Source organism: Pistacia vera, unplaced genomic scaffold, assembly GCF_008641045.1.
Source record: "Pistacia vera cultivar Batoury unplaced genomic scaffold, PisVer_v2 Contig496, whole genome shotgun sequence".
NCBI classification, from domain to species: Eukaryota; Viridiplantae; Streptophyta; class Magnoliopsida; order Sapindales; family Anacardiaceae; genus Pistacia; species Pistacia vera.
The window spans coordinates 241,279-266,837 of record NW_022196330.1 but is presented as its reverse complement, the minus strand read 5'-3'; positions in this window follow the sequence as shown (position 1 = coordinate 266,837).

Below are 25,559 nucleotides of genomic sequence, written 5' to 3'. Positions count from 1 at the left end.
CTCAGGAAATCATGCTACGGCACAAAGTTGGAATTTCACTCTTTTTCTTCTCGCCTTGATTTATTCGTGCTCGAACAGGTTATGGATGTTCAAACACCAACACAAGCATGAATGATCCATCTTTTTGCACCTGAACACCTGAAAACACACAAAACACCCGTGATTCCTAAAGATAACAAAACATGCAAGAAATCACATCATAAATCATGCATTAAACCTTACATTCTTTACAGTTTCACCATTGAATCACTAAATAAATTTGCATTTCCAACACTCAACATTCACCATGAATCCCAAGAATTTTATTAAGCCCACTCTGAATGCACACTTTAGAGGATTTAGTCGCATTCAGTACTTTCTGACGATACCAAACATCTCTCCCAGGTGATCGATGTGGTCCTCAATGACCTTTGATTTGATGAGCATGTCATCTATTTGTTATGCATTTGATGTTTATTTCTATTTTGAACATGAACTAACTCGTTTTTGGGTTAGGGTTTAGATGGATCTTAGTTTACAATGATTTAATCTATAATATCTTGTTGTTTTTCGGTTCTATTTCATGGATTAAGTGTTTATCTTTGTTCTTAATGCATTTGATTGTTGGGTTTTTTATTCAAATGAATGTTGAGCATGATGAGACCAAGAAGTGACTCATGTGTTAGCTTCTGAAGATAAACACCATAGATTGAGCGAAAACTAGAGATAGACAAATGCGATCTATGAAATCTTTATAGGATTCCACTTGCTTAAGGGACTTTGAACTATTGAATTTCAATTTGTTGGGTATGGAAGTTTAATAGGGATAAGTAGTAAATTACAGCTTGAGATGGTTTATTTTACAACCTAGGGAGTCCAATTTGTAATCCTTGCATGTGAATTTGAAGATAATAGGATTATTAGGTTGAATTGGAATAACTTGGTGAAATTGAAACCCTAACCTCTCTTCTTGAACTGAAATTCGTTGTTGAATTGCTTTTATTGTGTTAAATTTAGTTGTCTCTTTTATTTTTAGTTTTAGTAGCTTCCGCAAATCCAACATTTTTGTGTTCTTCAAATAGTTATAAAATTAGGAAAATTGGTACTTAGCACACAATCCTCATGAGAACGATACTCTATTCATCATTTTATTACTTTTTGTGACCAGTGCACTTGCTACACATGCATGTTTGTGAAAGCATGCATCAGTATGCTCATAATGCATCATCTAACTTTTGTGACCAATCTTTCCTTGATGCATTTACCGTCTTCTCTAGAATTTTCTTCAATTCCCTGTTTGACAATTCAACTTGTCCACTAGTTTAAGGATGGTAAGGTGTAGGAACTCGATGCATCACCCCATATTTTCCCAATAGAGCTTCAATTTGTCGGTTGCAAAAGTGCGTCCCTCCATCACTTATAATAGCCCGTGGTACTCCAAATCGAGAAAAGATATTCTTCCTAACAAGGCTTACCACTACTTTAGCATTATTGGAAGGTAATGCAACTGTTTATACCCATTTTGACGTGTAGTCCACCACAACCAAAATGTAGGTTTTCCCAAATGAATTTGGGAAGGGTCTCATGAAGTCAATCCCCAAAACATCAAAAAGTTCCACAACCAAAATATTTTTCAAGGGCATTTCCTTCTTCTTTGAGATATTCCCACTCTTTTGACATTGGTCACACTCTTGAGTGAATCTAAAAGCATCGTTGAATATAGTTGGCAAAAAATATCCAAATTGAAGGACTTTAGCTATAGTTCTTGCCCCTCCAAAATGACCACCAACTTCCTTTTCATGACAATGTCATAATATGCTTTCCATTTCTTCTTCTGACACACATCTACGTATCATCTTCTCTGAGATATTCCCACTCCTTTGACATTGGTCACACTCTTGAGCGAATCTAAAAGCATCCTTGAATAGAGTTGGCAAAAAGTATCCAAATTGAAGGACTTTAGCTGTAGTTCTTGTCCTTCCAAAATGACCACCAACTTCCTTTTCATGACAATGCCGTAATATGCTTTCCATTTCTTTTTTTGACACACACTTGCATCTCATCTGATTCGCACAATGCTTCTACAGAAAATGTTCCTCCCAAAAGTAGAACTTCAAATCAGAAAAGAACTTTTTCTTTTGTTGGAAGTCATATCCATCAAGAGCACTCGAGATGATAAGTAGTTTGCAATATCAGCATACCATGGTGCTTATTCAATTTTCATCAATTGCTCATTCAGAAATGTGTCTTTAATTTGGACCTCTTTTTCATTCTCCCTTCCTAGTTGCTCAAGTCTTGAAAAGTGATCGGCCACCACATTCTTCGACCCTTTCTTATCCTGATTTCCAAATCAAATTCTTGAAGGAGTAGAATTGTAACATCCACTTTAAGGTACATCCTTGACTCATATTCATTTGCTTTTAAATTTTATTTATTGGCCTAAGTTAAATGGACATGTTAATTAAGTTGTTAGAATGGTCTGCATGCCCTAATTTTGGCGAAGTCTTGCGAAATTTTGGGAATGCAGACTTCGCCGCGCCGAAGAAAAAGCGTCGCCATGGTGACGTACGCCCTGTATTTCTTCGCCGAGGCGAAGAACTGGCAGATTTTTCTAGTGAAGTTTCAAGAAAATTTTCCATAAGGGTAAAGTGATCATTCTACCCCTAATTAGAAAGCAAAGTGGGCAGTGAATTGCAAGGAAATTTCATAGAGAATGTTTTAGAATGGGGGTGCAAGTGTAAAGAATTAAGGGATAAGGATGGAACTTTCAAGAAAGTGGAAGGGTAAAATGGGAAAGAAGGCTTAGTTAATGAGATATTAAGGGTTAGTCTTCTAAATCTCCTCATTTTCCTCAGTTCCACCACCTCTTCATTCTCTATTTCTTCCCAACTCTTCACTCAATCTTCCAAGTATTTTTTTAAGGGCTTTTAGTTGGATCTTGATAGAGAGTTGTTCCTAAGCATCAAGAGGTAAGGATTCATGCTCTAGTATAAATTTAAGTTGAGTAAGTGTTGAGTTCTTATTAAGTTTATGTTTAGGAGTTAAGAGAAGAAGCAAGTCCAACAAGTTAGAGAGCTTTTGTGGAAGAATTCAAGAAAAAGGTAAGTAAATCCAACCCAAGTTAAGATTTAAGCAATCAAATGACTTGATGTGTATTTATATGACTTGATTTGTGTTTATATACTTATAATTGTGAGATTGATTGCTAATTTTGTAATTGTGGATGAGTTGTTGGGTTGATGAATGGTTGTTTTGACCCATGAGAAGTAGAGTCAAGGTTGGGATGGTCAATGGAAGTTTGGCTAAATTTGAGAAGAAATTGAGTAGAGATTTTTGAAGTGCCTTCCCTTAACAGGTTTAGAATTATTATGGAGGAGTTTTACTCCATATATGGATGGTCCAAGAAAGAAATAGAACTATAGTTAAAGTAGAGTCTAATTATGCATGCTTATTGTTTGATAAAATGCTTGAGAGAACCATATGCATGAGTAGAGAACTTTTTTTTGTGCAACATTGCATATTTGCATTATATGCTCGCACGAAAGAAAGAAACATAAGCATATACGATTCACATGTATATCTTTGCATATGCATGAGTAAGAAAGAATAGAGAATGCTAAGAATAAAGAGAAAGAAAGAAATAGCACTAAAGAATTTAAGAAAGACAGTGCTAGAGAAAAAGGAAAGAATAGGTTGTTGTGATGGGGGAACTCGTGAGTGATAAGAAGAAAGTCCCACATACACGTCACCTTAATTGAGTGGCATAAGAAGAAGAAAGAAATCATACGACCCGTAAGAGTGTATGTGGATGAGGGTTGTACCAAGAAGAAAGTCCTACATGCACGCTACCTTAACTGAGTGGCTTAAGAATAAGAAAGAATTTTTACAGTCTGTAAGAGTGCATGTAGATGAGGACTGTATTCACTCACATGGCCAGAGTTCCGAATCCATGCATCAACCAAGTCCGATCGGCATAAGAATAAGAATGAGAAAGAATAAGCTAGACTAAGAATAAGAATGAGAAAACTCAAGCATACAAGAAAAGAAAAGAAAAGAATAGCTTGGGTAAGAAAAGAAAAGAATAGAAAAGAAAGAAAGAAAATACATTTCTATGCATTATTGTGAGTGCATTGCATTCATGCATATTACCATGATGTTCATCATGGTGAGTAAGAATAGAAAGAACATAAAGAAAAGAAAGAGAGAGTAGAAAGAATAGGAAGAATTAGAAAGAAAAGAAAAAGAACAGAAAGAATGAAGAAGAGTAAGATTAGAGTAAGGAAAGAACCAAGAATAAGTTGCGGGGATAAGTAGTAGAGGATTTACTTACTGAGCCTTTTAGTGCTCACCCCGTTGTTTTTCCATGTTTTGTAAGAAATAGGTAAGCGACGGTCAGATGGACGTCATGGAGCAGAGAGAAAAGGCACCACTGTCCCTTATATATAAGTCTTATGTAGACTACTTTTGTATATGTAAAGAAATATTGTGTTTATAAATAAAAGAAAAATTTTGGGCCCAACCATATTTCATATACTATGTATGTATGTGTTTGAGTATATTAGTAAGTAAAAGAAGGTGTTACAAGAATCCATCGGATAGATCTCGGTTTTGCTTCTTGCTTTACTAAAAGATGCTTGAGCACTGAATGATCCATGTAGACAATGACCTTGGCACCTAGCAAATAAGAACGAAATTTTTCAAATGCATAAACAACTACCAAAAGCTCTTTTTCAGTGGTAGTGTAATTTAATTGTGCATTAGTCAATGTTCTACTGGCATACTATATCACATGCAAAACTTTATTCTTTCTTTGCCCTAAGACTACCCCTATCGCATAATCACTAGCACTACACATCAATTCAAATGAAAGTTCCCAGTCAAGAATTGCAACAATAGGTGCATATACTAATAATTTCTTAGGAGTCTAAAAAGCATTCATGCAATCATCACTAAAATCAAAAGGTGCATCATTAATTAACAAATTGCAAAGGGGTTTAGAAATCTTAGAGAAATTGTTGATGAATCTTCTATAGAACCCCGCATGTCCTAAGAAACTTCGTTTAGATTTGACATTTGTTGGAGGTTGAAACTTTTTAATCACTTCAGTTTTGGCTCGATCCACTTCAATTCCCTTCCTTGAGATCCGATGTCCAAGAACTATGCCCTTTTAAACCATAAAATGACACTTCTCCCAATTTAACACTAGGTTAGTGTCTTGATGTCGTTGCAAAACAAGAGAAAGGTTAGAACGACAATCATCAAAATAAGAGCCAAAAACAGAGAAATCGTCCATAAACACTTTGAGAAGCCGTTCCACCATATCACTAAATATGGACATCATGCATTGCTGAAAGGTGGTCGATGCATTACACAACCCAAATGGCATCCTTTGATACGTAAATGTACATTTGACTTTGGTTGGTGAATTAATAATCCCCCTTAGGCTAAATCACTTCCGATCATCCTAGTCATAATGTTGTTAGATGTAAGTGGATTTTTCATATTAAACGTCACTTTGATGGTTCCACTGACATGTTTAAGGCTCACTTGGTTGCTAACCATTTTCATTAATGATCAGGAGTTGATTATCGTGACACCTTCAATCTGGTGGTTAAACCTACCACCATTCGACTTGTTCTGAGTCTTGCCGTTAGTCGCGATTGGTCCATTCGTCAGCTTGATGTTAATGACGCATTCTTGCAAGGTTATCTTGGTGAGACTATGTATATGAGTCAACCACCAAGGTTCATTGATTGTGATTTTTCATCACATGCATGTAAACTATGGAAAGCTATCTATGGGCTAAAGCAAGCTCCTCGTGCCTGGTATCAAGAACTCTGTATTTTCTTCTTCAATTTGGCCTTAAAAATTCTCATGCTGATACATCTTGCTTTGTCTTCATCTCTTGTGGGCATATCTTATATTTGCTTGTTTATGTTTATGATCTAATCATTACTGGAGATAATGTGACAATAATGGACTGATTTGTTCATTTATTAGCCAGACGATTCTCTTTTAAGGACCTTGGGCTGCTTTCTTATTTTTTGGGTGTTGAGGTTATTCCAAATCAACATGGTTATTTGCTTTCTCAACATCATTATCTGCTAGACCTTCTTGCTCATACTCATATGTCTGATGCTAAACCCATGCAAACTCCTCTATCCACCAATTCTTCACTTTCACTGCACTCTAGCACTAGCTTAACTGATCCTTCCAACATTCAGGCAATTGTGGGTAGTCTACAATATCTCTTGCTCACCCGCCTTGACATTGCTTTCGCTGTTAATAAATTATCTCAGTATATGCATAAGCCAAATACTGAACATTGGGCTCTTGTCAAACATTTACTACGATATGGACAACCTTGTCTTTGGGCCAAAAAGGGTATTTCGGTAATTTGGGAGTCCAGGGGCACTTTCGTCATTATGGGTGAAAATGGCACTTTGGTAATTTTGCTAAGGCGTTGACGCTATTATCCAATTTATTGGTAGAGTTTTTAGCAAAATTGGATTCATATTAATTTTAATTAATATGGAGATATATATTTAATTTAATTAAATATAAATTAAACCCAACTATTAAATATATATAAATATATATAGGGATTAAATAAATATATTTATTTATTTAATTTAGTATTTAATATTCAAATAGGATAGATATAGAGATATTATCCTTTCCTTTTAGGATTAGTGGAATCCTTCCAAAATAGGATTGTAATCCTTATTGAATTCCTATTTGGAATTACATTATAAAAGGAGGAGGGTGTTAGTTTGAGTAAGTGAACTCTTTTGGAAAAAATAGTTGAATTAAAATAAAACTATTTTCTCTTTCTCACTCTCACAAAAACGTGAAAGCCCTTGCCAACCTCGAGAGTTTTCTCTCTCAATTCTGCCACCTTCACTTAAGCCCTCTGATTGATCTAGCAGCCAATCCTAGGGTGATCCTGATCATGTGGATACTGACGGATTCAATCCAACGTTGGATTGATAGTGACTAATTGGAGAGATCCTGAGGAGAAGCTGCCAACAGAGGTAAACCACACAACCTTGTATGGTTATTTTATGTTGATTATTTAGTTGAAATCGTGATCTTGGGTAAGGGAATCGTGCCATGGCAAGAAATTTTTATTGTTATTCCGCGCTTGCCACAACATGGTTCATACAATATATCGACTAAAGTCATCTAGAAATTGTACATAATACTTAAATCCTTCTGAGGATGACAGGGAGAGGGCCCCTAGATATCACTATGGACTAATTCAAGGGGTGTAGTTGCTCTTGAATTGGATGCAGGGATATTATTTTGATGCATTTTACTTAGATGACATGCATCACAAAAAGAAATTGTTGAAAGAGGTTTTGATATGGATGAATCAGACTTAACCATACTGTGTACAATTCTTTGGAAAACTACAGAGTGAGGGTGACTAGCCTCATGTGCCAAGTCATAGAAGTGCTATTACTAGTATTAGCTAAAGGAATGGATGGCATGTCACAATTAGGATTTCAACTTTAAAGAAAGTACTATCAAGTATATGAGATAACAAACAAGCTGTATTGTAAGCAATACGAGTACTATTATTAACAAAATCAACAAAAATAGTATTATTGAGAAAATTATCATTATTGACAATAGGAACAACTTTAACAGATGAATCACAAATTTTATTACTATGTATTCACAATCGAATTGTCTTTGAGAATATTGAAATTTGCAACTATATTGTTCTTGGCACTTAGATTTGAAACTACACTGTCTTTATTGCACTTAGGATGTTTTGTTGAAATATCATAAGAAGTTGAGGTAGTATAAGAACTGGTATGTGATAAAGCAAGTTGGTTTGAAAAATAGGAAGAAGATGGTAAGTGAGATGGAAGATGTAGGTAAGTGAACAGATTCATGCAACAGATTAATAACAATGAAAACACAATATTCAAAAGACCAATCTGTTCATCACACTAAAACCCAAAATTTGGGAAAAGATTTGTAACACCTACTGAAAACTAGTACAATGCATGCAATTAACAATGGAAAATTGGGCCCAAAATGTTTCTTTTCATTACAATTCACATGTCTTTTATACACAAAGGTTACTGTTTACAAAAGTGCATTTTAAAAGACAAAATAGGGGAACAGTGTAGCTATTGCTCCTCGCGCGCCGACGCCCCTCCAACCGCATCAACACCTAGAACCTGCATCCACAAAGGAAAATAACGGGGTGAGCACAAATAATGCTCAGTAAGTAAAACTCTCTAACTGTCTGTCCCCGTGTGTGACTCTTAATTCTTTCCTTTTCTAATTCTGTTTCTATTTCTGTTTCTAATAACATCATGGCCTCATCTTACCGGAGGTACGGCCGGATGGCGTTCACACAGCACCATCTCACTCTCTATGGCTATCGGGTGGAATTCACACAGTACCAACCCGTTCTTAGTGACTACCGAGTGAGGATCACAAAGCACCAACTCGGTTCCTCCTAACTATCGGGTGGAGATCACCTAGCACCTACCCGTTCCTCATGAATTTTGGGTAACGATCACCAAGCATTTACCCGTCTCTAGTCACTATCGGGTGATGATCACAAAGCATCAACCCGCTTCTACTAGCCGTTGGATGATGATCACAAAGCATCAACCTACATATCTCTTAACTAATCGGGTAGTGGTCACAAAGCATCTACCCATTCCTATTACTCATTGGGTGACGATCACTAAGCATCGACCCATCTCTCTAAGGCTATTCGGATGATGATCACAAAGCATCAATCCGATTCCCATAACGGTCGGGTGATGATCACAAAGCATCATCCCAACTATACTACTCTTCTAACTCATTCTATTGTAGCATTTTTCAATGCTCTCTACCCTTAGAGTAATTTTACCCACTAAGCTCTCTACTCATAGGGTATTTCTATACACAAAGTTTTCTACTCTTTCTTAGGTCACTTTTCAATGCATATAACAATGCACATGGATGATTCATCTCTACTAATGCACTTGTGAAATGCCAACATGCAATGTTGCAAGAATTAAGGTTCATTACTACCACTCAACCTCTATTAGGCATTTCATCAAACAACTCATGTGCACTATAAAACTATCTCATAGTCATGAATCTAAAACTTTTCCTAACCATCCAAAATGGGGAAAAACCCCTTCACAAAGCCACAAAACCTGCCATAGAAAACACTTCCAAAAAGGGGATTCATAATACCCCTTAAATTTCATCTCAACTACCTTGCCAAACCAACACTCATTTCTCAAATTTGCAAGGTATAAGAACATTCACAAAGCATAGAAATTTCCATTTAATACTCCATACATGGCATATTACATGCACATCACATACATACATCATTTCTATCAAAACCCTAATCAAGAAATTTCATGAATCTCAACTTGGGTTGGGTTTTACTTACTTGCTATGGAGAGACTTCACCAATCTTCTTTCCACTTGGTTCTCTTGGCTATTCTCTCTACTCTTAACCAAAAGAATGAAAACTCTCAAAAACCAAAATGAACTAAAATCTTCAAATCACACAACTTAAGGGAAAACCCTTACCTTAGGAAGCCTTAGGTTGTTTTCTCTACCCCAAATCACTTCAAAATCCCTTGGAAATCCTTGATCAAAAGAAAAGAGGAGTTGAGAGGAGAAGAATGAGAAGTTGCGTTGGAGAAGAAGAGAAATGAAGGGTTTCTTTGATTCTAATTCCTTTTAATGAAATAAAAACACAATCATTCCCATTTTGCCCTTACTCTTCTTTGGAAATTCCATTCATATCCTTTGATTCATTACAAACTCACCCCCATCTCAACATACTCTCCATGAAAAATTCTTACAATTCACTCCCCACTTTTCCTACTAATTAGGGGTAGGAAGGTCAAATTGCCCTTGGGGAAGGAAATATCTAAAACTCAACCAACATAAAATTCGGCCCGTCGCCGCGGCGAAGAAACCTTTGTCGCCGCGGCGAAACTGTCCAGAGAGTTTCACCCTTGGTTTCAACACATCTTCGCCGCGGCGAAGACTCTTCTTCGCCCCGGCGAAGCTTGGTTCACTAAGATTCTTCTATTTTCAACCAATTTCAGGGCAACATTCAACATAACACTCAAACAAACAAATATAACAAAAACCAACTCGATTAAGGGCGAAAGAGGAAACAATAACAACGTACCTCAAGTGGGGCGTTACAAGATTATAACGCCTTTACATATTATAATAAAAAACAGTGCAAACAAAAATATGTATAAAATAAAACAAATAATCCATACAAGCATTCGAAATACATTACCAACATTCGAAGGCTTCTTTAATATCTCTAATTTGATCTCGGTCCCAATTCAAAATAGAATCGCACTCACGTCGTCCACACGAAGATAATCTATAGAACCATCAAGGGATTTGCTAGATCCACTTGATGGCTTCAAGAATCCAAGAAGAGAAAAAGATTTTCTCTCCACCAAGTCAAAAATGTGAGAGGGAGAGAAGAGGGTGGCCAGGGTTTTATTTCATTGAATGAATGTTATATGTTTTTAATTTTAAGTTGCACTTATATAGTGCAAATTAAAAACCCTATTCCAATAAGGAATAGCCATGGGCTCCAACCCTAATCCACCCATGCAACCAAACACCCCATAAATGATATTTTAAATTTTAATTAATTATTATTATAATTAAAATCAATTAATATATATAATAATATATTAACATTTAATTAATAATAATAATCCATTTAAATATATGCGAACATATATTTAAATATAATCTCACTAATTTAATTTTACTATTAAAATTAAATACAGGAAACAACCTAAGAAAATTTAATTGCACTATGAGATAACCAAAATACCCTTTTGTCATAAAAGACGAAAATACCCCTTTCACAAAGCGATTCTTAAATTATCTTCTAAGTGTGTAACCCGTAGGCTCCTTATCATATCGGCAGTGAGTAGTATCGCGATTAACACCAATTAATCGTCTCAGTACTCACAGACCAAGATTGACCCCTAGCAAGGCATCATGGCCACCCGATAGATTCAGATTCAGATTCAAAAAAATCGCTACTTGTCAACGATATGGTTACCGTGCAATCAAATCCTTTCATCATCTGTTATCTCATCGAGGCTGAGGTACAGAAATAGTGTCAACCTCACTTATCCTCGATATCTTTGTATTCAGTTTCTGGACCAATGATTGGAACAATAAATTGGATTTAGTGTCATTGCCATTCACTGAATTGCATCATGAGATAACTTCTCCCGTACCTAAGAGTGATGAATCCTTTGTCGATCCACCATAGTCTTGATACACTCCTTAATGCAGCCAGTCACTACCGTATTAATAGCTTTGAATATAACTATGTTAGGCTAGTGTCAAACTATACCAATTGGTGCACAAGGCGCTCTAGTAATCTCAAGTCTAAAGATCACATGCACCACCATTCCTTAGAGGATTTATTCCATAGACATCAGGGTTACCACCTATAGCAAGCACCCATGTGTCACACCAGGTTGTCGACAAACAACCTTGACAAGTGAGATTAGTCACTGTCTTTTGACATGGTCATTCAACACTATAATAGCCTTACCTTATTATCTGTGTCCTTGGTCAGAATAATACTGTGTAACGCCCCGCTTGAGGTACGTTGTTATTGTTTCCTCTTTTGCCCTTAATCGAGTTGGTTTTTGTTATATTTGTTTGTTTGAATGTTATGTTGATTGTTGCCCTGAAATTGGTTGAAAATAGAAGGATTTGAGTGTACCAAGCTTCGCCGGGGCGAAGAAGAATCTTCGCCGCGGCGAAGATGGGTTGAACCAAGGGTGAAACTCTCTGGACAGTTTCGCCGCGGCGACAAAGGTTTCTTCGCCGCGGCGACAGGCCGATTAAAATGTTGAGTGAGTTTTAGACATTTTCTTCCCCAAGGGCTATTTGACCATTCTACCCCTAATTAGCAGGAAAAGTGGGGAGTGAATTGTAAGGATTTTTCATGGAGAATATGTTGATATGGGGGTGAGTTTGTAATGAATCAAAGGATATGGATGGAATTTCCATAGAAGAATAAGGGCAAAATGGGAATGAGTGTGTTTATATTTCTTTAAAAGGAATTAGAATCAAAGAAACCCCTCATTTCTCTTCTTCTCAAACGCAACTCTTCACTCTACTCCTCTCAACTTCTCTTTTCTTTTGATCAAGGATTTCCAAGGGATTTTGAAGTGATTTGGGGTATAGAAAACAACCTAAGGCTTCCTAAGGTAAGGATTTCTCCTTAAGTTGTGTGATTTGTAGATTTTAGTTCATTTTGGTTTTTGAGGGTTTTCATTCTTTTGGTTAAGAGTAGAGAGAATAGCCAAGAAAACCAAGTGGAAAGAAGATTTGGTGAAGTCTCTCCATAGCAAGTAAGTAAAACCCAACCCAAGTTGAGATTCATGAAATTTCTTGATTAGGGTTTTGATAGAAATGATGTATGTATTTGATGTGCATGTAATATGCCATGTATGGAGTATTAAATGGAGATTTCTATGCTTTGTGAATGTTAATACCTTGCAAATATGAGAAATGGATTGTTGGATTGGCAAGGTAGTTGAGATGGAATTGAAGGGGTGTTATGGAACCCTTTTTGGAAGTGTGTTATTTGACAGGTTATTATGACTTTGTGAAGGGGTTTTTCCCCATTTTGGATGGTTAGGAAAAGTTTTAGATTCATGGCTATGATAGAGTTTTATAGTGCACATGAGTTGTTTGATGAAATGCCTAATAGAGAATTGAGTGTGAGTAATGAACCTTAATTCTTGCAACATTGCATGTTGGCATTTCACAAGTGCATTAGTAGAGATGAATCATCCATGTGCATTGTTATATGCATTGAAAAGTGACCTAAGAAAGAGTAGGAAACTTTGTGTTTAGAAATACCCTATGAGTAGAGAGCTTAGTGGGTAAAATTACTCTAAGGGTAGAGAGCATTGAAAAATGCTACAATAGAATGAGTTAGAAGAGTAGTATAGTTGGGATGATGCTTTGTGATCATCACCCGACCGTTATGGGAATCGGATTGATGCTTTGTGATCATCATCCGAATAGCCCTTAGAGATGGGTCGATGCTTAGTGATCGTCACCCAATGAGTAATAGAAATGGGTAGATGCTTTGTGACCACTACCCGATTAGTTAAGAGATATGTAGGTTGATGCTTTGTGATCATCATCCAATGGCTAGTAGAAGCGGGTTGATGCTTTGTGATCATCACCCGATAGTGACTAGAGACGGGTAAATGCTTGGTGATCATTACCCAAAATTCATGAGGAACGGGTAGGTGCTAGGTGATCTCCACCCGATAGTTAGGAGGAACCGAGTTGGTGCTTTGTGATCCTCACTCGGTAGTCACTAAGAACGGGTTGGTACTGTGTGAATTCCACCCGATAGCCATAGAGAGTGAGATGGTGCTGTGTGAACGCCATTCGGCCGTACCTCCGGTAAGATGAGGCCATGATGTTATAGAAACAGAAATAGAAACAGAATTAGAAAAGGAAAGAATTAAGAGTCACACACGGGGACAGACAGTTAGAGAGTTTTACTTACTGAGCATTATTTGTGCTCACCCCGTTATTTTCCTTTGTGGATGCAGGTTCTAGGTGTTGATGCGGTTGGAGGGGCGTCGGCGCGCGAGGAGCAATAGCTACACTGTTCCCCTATTTTGTCTTTTAAAATGCACTTTTGTAAACAGTAACCTTTGTGTATAAAAGACATGTGAATTGTAGTGAAAAGAAACTTTTTGGGCCCAATTTTCCATTGTTAATTGCATGCATTGTACTAGTTTTCAGTAGGTGTTACATACTGGGGCTACGAACATTTCTAGAATGGCCACCATATGTGATCATAGGGTTGTCACTATCAAGATTTGAAACACTTGATACCCTCGTCATGGTTCTACCATCCTAAGGACATATATTGATACAAGCAATTATGATTTACATGATATAGAAGAAAATTGCCTTTTATTGATTAATAAACATTATTACAAAGAGTCAATTTTACAATAATTGATTGGCTTTAGGGCACCTACTCTAATAATCTCCCACTTGCATTATAGCCAACCATTCATGTATCTAATACAAAATGACCTTAAGTACCCATCAAGCTTCTGCTACAACAAAAACTTTAACTATGGGTTAGTAGGTATTCTGCAAATCCGCACATCCCTTTTTCTGATCGATCTCTAAGATTAGATTGAATCAACTAAGTAAGTGTTTAGATTACTAGTGAGACCGTGATTCCTCAGCCACAACAATGTCTCTATTGTTATCGCATTAGAACTTTACTGGATCAGCAATGCTTCAAACCACATCAAGTTCAATAATGAACTTTTTGATCCAAACCACCTACATGGCTGCATTAAATAATGCAATATACTTAGCATCAATTGTAGAATCCACTGCAGTACTTTGCTTCGAGTTCTTCTACCTCACTACAACTTTATTGAGACAAAAATACAACCAAATTACAAGCAAAAATCATCTTTATCTGTTTGGAGATTAGCATCACTGTATCTTCTTACAGTGAGCTCATCTTCGCCTCTATAATCCAAGAACATATCCTTAGTCCCTTTTCAGGTACTTAAGGATGTCCATTGACACTCATCTAGTGTCGCTCACTTAGATCTGATTGATATCTTCTACTAGTGTTGAATGCATATAAGACATCAATCTGAGTACAAAACATCACATTACTGATTTAGATCTGATTGATATCTTCTATAAGTGCTTAATGCACACGAGATATCAATTTGAGCATACAAGATGGATCCATTTGCTAAAGCATATGGGATCCTTTTCATTCTATATCTCTCATCATGTGTTTTAGGACACGTATCCTTGGAGAGATAGATACCATGACACGTATCCTTGGAGAGATAGATACCATGTGATATTAGAAGAAATCCCTTCTTGGATTCTTCCATACTGAGTCTCTTCAGTACTTGTGTATGTATGTACTTTGACTTAGGCCAAGCAACCTACGTGATCTATCTTGATAGATCCTTATTCTGAGGAAGTAAGCTGCTTCTCTTAAGTCCTTCATGGAGAAGCACTTGGATAACCAAGTCTTTATCGACTGTAAGTTCAGTATGTCATTCCCGATCACAAGTATGTCGTCAACATACAACACCAGGAATGCTACTATGCTCCCACTTACTTTCTTGTAAACACATGGCTCATCTTAGTTCCTAATAAAACTAAATTCTTTTTCGGCTTTATCAAAATGAATGTTCTAGCTCCTTGAAGCTTGCCTGAGTCTATAAATGGACCTTTGCAACTTGCATATCTTATCAGCTTGTCCATCAAGAACAAAACCATTGGGTTGTGTCATATACACATCCTCTTCAAGGTTTCCGTTCAGGAAAGCCATCTTGATATGAATTTTCCAAATTTCACAGTTGTGATATGTAACAATCGCAAGCATAATTTGGATAGAATTAATCATGGCAACCAGCAAAAAGGTTTCTTCATAGTTAATTACCATGAATTTGTTTGTAATCTTTAACAACCAATCATGCCTTATAAGTATGCATCTTGCTATCCATGTCAGTCTTCTTCTTGAAGACCCATTTACACCCTATGGGTTTTACCCCTTCATGTGGATTCACCAGAGACCATACTTGGTTCTAGTACATAGAGTCCATCTCAGATTTCATGGCTTCAAGCCATTTAACGAAATCTGGATCAGATATAGCGTCTTCGTAGGTTCTGGGTTCATTGTCTTGGTAGACCAGTATGTCACCATGTTGAATCACGAGAAAAACATATCTCTCGAGCTCATGACGTACTCTCCTAGACCTATGCAGCTCCTGTGCTACTTGAGGTGGTTCAGTTTGTTCCATAGATTGTGAAATAACCTCCTCACGATGTTCAACCACCTCTTGTAGTACATCTTCCCGTCCTTGGTCTAATGTATCTTATGGTTCTAGAACATCATCGAGTTCTATTTTACTCACACTAGTACCTCTTACAAGAAATTTCTTCTCTAAGAAGACACCAGTATGAGCAATAAAAATTTTGCATTCTTTTGGATGGTAGAAATAGTACCCTTTGGTTTCCCTAGGATAGCCCACAAAAATGCATTTGTCAGATTTCAGGCTCAATTGTAAGAAGTCAATTTCTTGACATAAGCTTCACAACCCCAAATCCTTAGATAAGACAAGTTGGGCTTTCACCCACTCCATAGCTCATATGGAGTCTTATCTACAAACTTTGACGGAACACGGTTTAATATGTGGTCGCAGTCTCTAGGGCATAACCCTAGAATGATGCAGGCAGATCACTAAAACTCATCATGGACCTAACCATGTCAAGTAAGGTCCTGTTCCTCCTCTTAGACACTCCATTGTATTGGGGTGTATACGAAGAGGTGAGTTTTGATACTATCTCACATTTCTTCGAGTACGTTTAACTCAACTTGCCATAGTTGGCATAGTTGTTATTTGGAGAATATCCTTATTATCTATCTTAAGAACATATTATTATGAAACAGTTCCATAAAGAATATTATTTATACTCAAGGATAGCCATCCATTGGTAAAGTAATATTCTCACTTGTCCTAAGTGGACACAGAAATGTAATTTCTAGAAACTAAAGAAAGATCATAATAATCCACAAGTTCCAAGAAACAAGCCCACATGTAAAATCAGACAATAAGATCCTACAGCTAATGTAGCATCACATGTTGCATTTCCAACTAATAGGTCCGCCTCTCCCTCGACAAGCAATCTACTTTATTGTAGTCCCTGTACATCAGAACAAATGTGAGTACCACATCTTGTGTCAATGACCCAAGATGTTCACAAGAGAAGTTAATCTCAATCAAGAATGTACTTGATGAAGAAGTAACATTCTTCTTCCCTTTTGCTAGAAAGGCCTTGCAATGTTTCCTCCAGTGGTTGGGATTCCCATAGTGAGGAAAAACGCCCTTCCTATCTACAACAGTTCTTTCCAATGACTTCTAAGCCTTTTCCATCTCACTTGAGTTGGCTTCAACCGACTTCAATGTTTCTGACATTTTCATGCTTGACTCAATGGCCTTCAACATATCCAGAAGCTTGGAAAGAGTATTCTTCTTATCATCCTCAATGAAGTTGTAGACAAATTGAGAGTAAGAATCTGGCAAAGACTATAATATTAGGTCTATTGCTAAACCCTCATTAAGTCTGCATCCCAAAATCTCAAGCTTATTCATATACTCAGTCAACTTGAGTATATGATTTCCAATTTTGACACCCTCTTCCATCTTGCATTTGAATAATGACCGAGACACCATATGCTTCTCATTTCTCTGAAGAAAATGAAGAATAGAAGCTAAGTCCATTTTTTGGCATTGTTGTCGTAGTAATGGTGTCATTGATGCAAGCACAATGTATCTTGTCATTTCTGCTTCTGCATCTTGTGTATGCTTTATATATACATGCCCAGCCTGATGGATAAAATTATCAGCAGGCTCTAGTGACAAAGCCTGCTCAATGGTGTATAATCTATCACTTGACTGAAGTATATTGTTTATACTTCTATACCAGTCAACAAAATTCTCACCATTCCATTTGTTTCCCAGTTCGATGATTTGTCGCAATGATGATGGGAGCATATTGCTCAATTTAAGTGAATCTACAAGTGCAAAATTAAGCAAAAAAATTATTATAATGTTTATTATTATTATTATTTAATATGGCCTTTTATTAAATAATCGCTCCCACTATTTTCCTCAAGCCAATAGCCCTCACTATTAACTCGGGAAAGCCCGTTAGCTTTCCTAGTGGACTGAGATCTCATCTAGCCCATTTCAAACCTTCGCTTTGGTGAACAAGCCAAAATGGGTTGATTAGGTAGGCCAACAAACTTAATCCACACCAGTTGATAGCTCCCACTACCAACCTAAAATGTGAAACAAGCTAACAAGAAAATCACACAATCCAATGATCAAAGTCATTGTCCTCAAGTGTGATTCTCAGTATCAGTAGAGTGGAGACTACATGCCGCCACATACACACAATAAGTGTACTTCTCTACTATGCCTATGACGAGCTTATCAACCTTCGCTTTGGCGAACAAGCAAAACTCATTATTTTAAGTCGACCCATTACTATTAAGGAAAATTCCAATGAGCTTTAACCTCCCATTAGTAGAAGTGCACCCTTCGCTTTGGCGAACAAGGTTCCAATGAACAGTGGTTTGATTAAAATCATAGTGATAGAAGGCATTTTAGGTGACTTAATATACTTTATTTGAGGGTTTTTAATTTTTACGTCTCGCCAATTTATTATCTTTGTTAGAATGTCATTTGATCGGCATGTTATTAAACATTCAACCTTAGCATGCATTTTAAACAAAAATTAAACGTGCCGATACATGGCCCAACTAAAACTGATTTCCTCGAGCCTAGAGGAATCGGTAGGTCAACCTAGGGTTTAAAAGTAAAACTTGGGTCTTTAAGTAATTCCTTTTCATTGCTCCTTTGGTTTCTTCATCACGATCATTACAAAGATTTTTATAATAAACATCCTATTCTAATTTATATCAATAAAATAGTGTTAGTAAATGATCCATATACGTAGCGGAAACAAAAAAGATATAATACAAGGATCGTTTTAATGAGACAAGATCAAGGGTATAATTTTACAATTTATATTAAAGTAAAATCTGCACAAAAGGTTAATCAAGAGTTTAGAATAACATACGCACGTTTGGAGGCTCCTCCAAAATAGTCTTTGTACGTATTTGCTATCGACCCAAGCGTAGGATCGAACTTATGAAGTCCACTCGAAGACAATCGCAAAGAACCAAAGAGGGAGATCCTCTTTGGTTTAAGATTAAAGAAAAATGAAATCAAAATGAATTGATTTTAGGCAAAATGAGTTTCTGCCGTGGCAGAGAAATGGGGCTGCTGTGTATTTGGTTTTACAATGAAAATGAGCTAATCAATTAAATTGTTTCATTTTACAAATAAACATTTTCTTTTATCGTAAAACTTTAATGCCCTATTCCCATATGGAATAGGCTTGGGCTCCAACCCAAACACCTCATGTGACCAAACACTCCCTAATTAGATATTTTATTTATTTCATCATTATCTCAATTAAACTCAATTAATATATATTTAATCTATATATTAACATTTAATAATAATGATGATTTAATTAAATATATGTGAACACATATTTAATCGTAATTTCACTTATTTATTTTTTCTAATTAAATAAAGGCTACGACCTTCAGCAAATTTAATTACACTGTGAAATTACCAAAATACTCTTTCGCCTTATAAAGACGAAAAGTGTAAATACTGCTTCATACTAGGATACTCATAGAAATATATCAAGTAAAATACATTTATATTAGCAAAAGTAAATGGGCCCAAAATTTTCTTTTAATACATATAATCATTCTTTATACAAAGTAAGGTATCATTTGTAAAAGTTATAAAAAACAGTGGACAGTATAGCTATTGCTCCTCGCTTGCCGACGCCCATCCAACCGTGTCCTCACCTAGATCCTGCAAACACAAAGAAGAACAACGGGGTGAGCACAAAATAATGCTCAGTAAGTAAATCCTCTACTTATCTATCCCCGTAACTCTTTCTCTTAATTCTTTCCTTACACTCTTCTTATCTCATTTATTTTCTCTTTCTGTTTCTCTTTCACATAGCTCTTTTTTTATTAACTTCTGCTATATGTCACGACCTCATCTTACCGGAGGCACGACTGGGTGGAGTTCACAAAACACCATCCCACTCTGCGTGACTGTCAGGTGGAGTTCACAAAGCACCAACCCGCTCTTAGTGATTATTGGGTGGAGATCACAAAGCACCAACCCGCCCTTAGTAACTACCGGGTGGAGATCACAAAACACCAACCCGCTTTTAGTGTTTTTCTCGTTCTCTCTACCCTTAGAGTAGTTCATTCACAAAGTTCTCTACTCTTTCTCAAACCACTTCTCAATGCACAATTAATGCATATGGATAGGTCATCTCCACTAATGCACTCATGAAATGCCAACATGTAATGTTGCAAGAATTAATGTTTACTACTCATGCTCATGATTCTCTTAGGCATTTCATCAAACAACTAATGTGCATACATAAACTCTACTTTATCTATGGTTCTACTGCTCTCTTGAACCATCCAAAATGGGAGGAAACTCCCTCACAAAGCTATAATTCCTGTCATAAAATAACACTTCCAAAGAGATTTCTCAATCTGCTCCAATTTCATCTCAAACTACATTCTCAACACACAACTCACTTCTCATAATTGAAGTGTATTTAACAACCACATAGCAAATAGTCATCTCCATCTCAAATCTCAATAACATAACATATAACATGCATACATAATTTCTATTAAATCTCTACTCAAGAGAGTTCTCAAATCTCAACTTGGGTTGGGATTTACTTACCTTGTAATGGAGAGATTTCACTAACACTTTTCCTTTCCTTTAGTAACTTGTCCCTTCTCTACAACTTTAAACAATAAAACCATAAGACTTCCAGATACATAAATAACCAAAACTTCACATTTAAAGCAAGAATCCTTACCTTAGGATGCCTTAGAGTAACTTTCTACCCCAAACTATTCAAAAAGCCGTATAAAATTCTTGAAATATTGAAAGGAAAATTGAGAGGAAGTTGTGAATGGGAATGGCGGTGGAGAAGAGGAATGAAGGGTTTTCTAAACCCAAACCCTTATTAGCTTACAATTAACACATACTTTCCCATTTTGCTCTTGCTCTTTCTTAGAAATTCCATCTTTGTCCTTTAATTCCTTACACTCACACCCCCAACTCCAAAACATTTTCCATAAAGTTCTCTTACATTTTATTCCCCACTTTTCTTGCTAATTAGGGGTAGAAAGGTCATTTTGCCCCTATGAAAAAATCATCTAGAAACTTCATTAAACTTTTCAACTAACCTGTCGCCACGGCGAAGAACTTTCTGTTGCCCCGACGAAAAATTATAGAACTGACTCGCAAATCACAAAGCCGACGTCGCCGCGGTGAAGACTGAATTTCAAAAATTCACCAAGTCTCAACCAAAAATCAGGGCAAACACTTACCAAATCAACTCATCAATCCAACTAAGGGCCAACCAACTGAAAATAACAACATGCAAGCTCAAATGAGAACAAATCAATAAACATTCAAGCAATACAACACAATTTAACTACGTACCTCAAGTGGGGCGTTACAATTCTCCCCCCCCAAAAAGAATTTCGTCCCCGAAATTCACACAAACAACTCCGGGTAACGATTTTGCATGTCTTGCTCTACCTCCCATGTGGCCTCTTCTACCTTGTGATTTCTCCAAAGGACTTTTACTAATGGAATGCTCTTATTCCGGAGCTCTTTAATACTTTGGTCCAAAATCTGTACTGGACGTTCCTCATACACAAGGTTCTCTTCTAAGTCAGCATCCTCTATTCTCAAGATATGGGAGGGATCACTTACGTACTTCCGTAGCATCGAGATATGGAAAAGATCATGCACCCTGTCCATGCTAGGTGGTAGTGCCAATCTATAGGCCACCTTTCCCACCCGTTGCAATACTTCAAAAGGACCTACATATCTCGGTGCTAACTTTCCTTTGCTTCCAAAGCGCATTACTCGCTTGTAAGGGGAAACTTTTAGAAACACTTTATTGCCCACTTGGAATTCAACCTCTTTCCTCTTCAAATCCGCATAACTCTTTTGTTGATCTTGGGCTTGCTTCATTCTGTTTCTGATCAACCTTACATCCTCTATCATTTTCTGAGTCACCTTTGGCCCAAGAACGGTACTCAACTCATCCCTTTCATCGATCTTATCCCAATGTAGTGGAGACCTACATCGTCGACCATACAAGGCCTTGTAAGGCGCCATCTTAATTGTAGACTGATAACTGTTGTTGTAGGCAAACTCCACTAAGGGTAACATTTCATGCCAGGATGCTTTATAACCCATACAGCAAGCTTTCAGCATATCCTCAAGCACCTGGTTCGTTCTTTCTGTTGGCCATCCTTCTGAGGATGATAGGCAGTACTGAATGCTAAACAGGTACCCAAATTCTTTTGTAAACTCATCTAGAAAGCTGAAACAAACCTGGAATCTCTATCTGACACTATTGTCTTGGGCACCCCATGCAACTTGACTATCTCTTTAATGTAAATCTGAGCCAACTGATCTGTAGTGGTACTCTCCTTTATTGGAAGGAAATGGGCTGACTTGGTTAACCTATCCATAATCACCCATATAGCATTATACCCTTTCTGTACTCTGGGGAGACCTATGATAAAATCCATCAAAATGTTCTCCCATTTCCACTTTAGAATACTAAGTGGCTGAAGCAACCCTGACAGTCTTTGGTGTTCTGCTTTCACCTGCCGACAAATTAGGCACTTAGCTACAAATTCTGAAATATCTTTCTTCATACCTGGCCACCAATAGCCTTTCTTTACATCTTGATACATCTTGGTTGCTCCAGGATGAGCAGTGTATGGTGTGTCATGAGCCTCTATAAGTATTCTCTTCCTTAACTCATTATTCTGAGTGATACACAACCGATTCCTGAAATAGAGAACACCATCTATTAAGTGGAACTCTGTTACCTTACCCTCATGTACTTGCTGAACAATTCTCTAACAACACTCATCGCCACTTACTTATCTCTGACTTCCTCCAGTAAAGTAGACTGAACCTCTAACCTAGCAATCCTTCCCGGAATTACTTCAATCTGTTCTCTACATAGTTCTTTTATCAACTCTTTCTATTTAGTGAGCCGGGACAAATAAGCTTTTCTACTCAAGGCATCGGCTACTACNCCTGAAATAGAGAACACCATCTATTAAGTGGAACTCTGTTACCTTACCCTCATGTACTTGCTGAACAATTCTCTAACAACACTCATCGCCACTTACTTATCTCTGACTTCCTCCAGTAAAGTAGACTGAACCTCTAACCTAGCAATCCTTCCCGGAATTACTTCAATCTGTTCTCTACATAGTTCTTTTATCAACTCTTTCTATTTAGTGAGCCGGGACAAATAAGCTTTTCTACTCAAGGCATCGGCTACTACATTGGCTTTCCCCGGTTGATACTTGATCTCACACTCATAGTCATTAAACAGCTCTAACTACCTTCTCTGTCTCATGTTCAGCTCCTTCTAAGTGAAGAAGTACTTTAAACTCTTATGATCGGTGTAGATATTACTTTTTGCACCATAAAGGTAATGCCTCCAAATCTTTAATGTGAAGACCACAACTGCCAATTCTAAATCATGTGTAGGGTATCTCGTCTCATACACTTTCAATTGCCGAGAGGCATATGCTATCACCCTACCTAACTACATTAACACAACACCTCCTTGTAGTGAGGCATCTGTATAAATGTCATAATCTACACCCTCTTGTGGTAACACTAATACGGGAGCTGTCGTTAATCTCTTCTTCAACTCCTGAAAACTCTCCTCACATGCTTTTGTCCATGCAAAAGGAGTTCTCTGTTTGGTAAGAGCTATCAACGGTTTAGCCAACTGGGTGAACCCTATTACAAATCACTGGTAGTAACCTGCTAGGCCTAAGAAACTCCTGACTTCTTTCACTATTTTCGGCCTCTACCATTCAAGGATTGTCTGCGCTTTACTCGGATCCACTAAAATCCCTTCTTTAGATACAGTATGGCCTAGAAATATTACTTAATCCAGCCAAAACTCACACTTAGAAAATTTAGCATACAGTTTCTTTTCTCTCAATCGTTGCAACACTATTCTCAAATGTTCCCATGCCCTTTTCTTGACTTAGAATAAACCAGGATATCGTCAATGAAGACCACTATAAACTAGTCCAAATAATCATGGAATACCCGGTTCATTAAATCCATGAAAACTATTGGGGCATTAGTCAAGCCAAATGGCATCACTACAAACTCATAATGCCCATACCTTGTACGGAAGGCAGTCTTAGCTATATCTTGTTCGGCCACTCTTACCTGATGGTACCCTGACTTGAAACAACTTCTTTCTACTATAATATTCGTAAAATATATTAATAAAAAGACAAGTATATTTATCAAAAAGGTTGGGCCCAAAAATTTTCTTTACTTAATAAATACATTCTTTACATAGTACAACATCATTTGTACAAAAAGACTCTAAAAAACAGTGGACAGTACAGCCAAGTCTCCCCGCTTGCCGAACGTCAATCGACAACCGTCTCACAGCATGTCCTGTAAAACATAGAAACAACAGAGTGAGCACAAAGATGCTCAGCAAGTAAATCTTCTACTCTACAATCCCCATGCATACTCATCAATTCTGTTCGTACTCTTGCCACTTTCTCTAATCAATCTCTCTTGTTCTTTCTCTACTTCTAGTTCTCACTATTCTTTTCTTTCTTTCTATTCTCATCACATGGAGAATATCATAACCACGCATGGATGAAACACTAAAGCATAACAATGCATTTTCTTTCCATTCTTTCTCTATTTTTAGTCTTATCTTTCTATTCTTATTCTTATTCTTATTCATATTCTTATTCTATTCTTATTCTTTGCCGGTCTTGGTCGATGCATGGATTCGGAACCCTTGACCATGCGAGTGACTGCTCTCGTGTATAGCTCTCATGCATGTATTCTCATGGCTATACAAATTCTTTTTCTCATTCTCATTCCGCTCTCTCATGGCGGAGACCGCTCTCTCATGGCGGAGACCGCTCTCTCTCATGGCGGTTTACATGCGGGTAACTCTACTCACGGGTTCCCACGCACAACCTATTTTCTTTTCTTTCTGTAGCACTTAATATTATTTTATTCTCTAGTGCTAATTCTTTCTTTCTCTTTATTCTAGAGAATTGGTTCTTTTTTTCTATTCTTAGAGTCTTTCTTTCTCATTTCTCATATTTTTCTCATGTGATACTCAATTAAAACATATGCATATGGATGGCTCATGCCTAAATCTTTCTTATATGCATTCATGAAATGCAAATATGCTATGTTGCATAAAGTAAGGTTCTCTACTTACTCATGCTTCTTTTAGGCATTTCATCAAACAATATGTGTGCATACATAAACTCTATTCTAACTTTAATTATACTTCTTTCTTACATCCAAAATGGAGTTCAACTCTTTAAATCATCACACATCCTGCAAAGAAAACACACATTCAAATATTCCTCTCAATTCTTCTAATTCTATCCATCATTCTACCAAAATTATCAACACATCCACCCTTCTCTGTGGAAATTCCTTATAAAACAACATTGAACTCTCATAAATTCATCAACTCATTTCAAACATAAAAATTCAGCATTAATCATATATAAATCTCCACACATCATTCAATCATGCAAATCACAACTTAGGTGGATTTACTTACATTTGGCTCAAGTAGAATTCACAAGCTCTTACTCTTATGGCTTGATACTTTCTCTTAAACCTTCAATACAAACTCAACAAGGATCCTACTCTTTCAACAATAAAATTCACATCTAGAGTAAGGATTCTCACCTTTAAGTGTTAGGATCAACTTGTATCAATTTCTAGTCAAAAGCTCTTCAAAGATCCTTGGAAAATTGA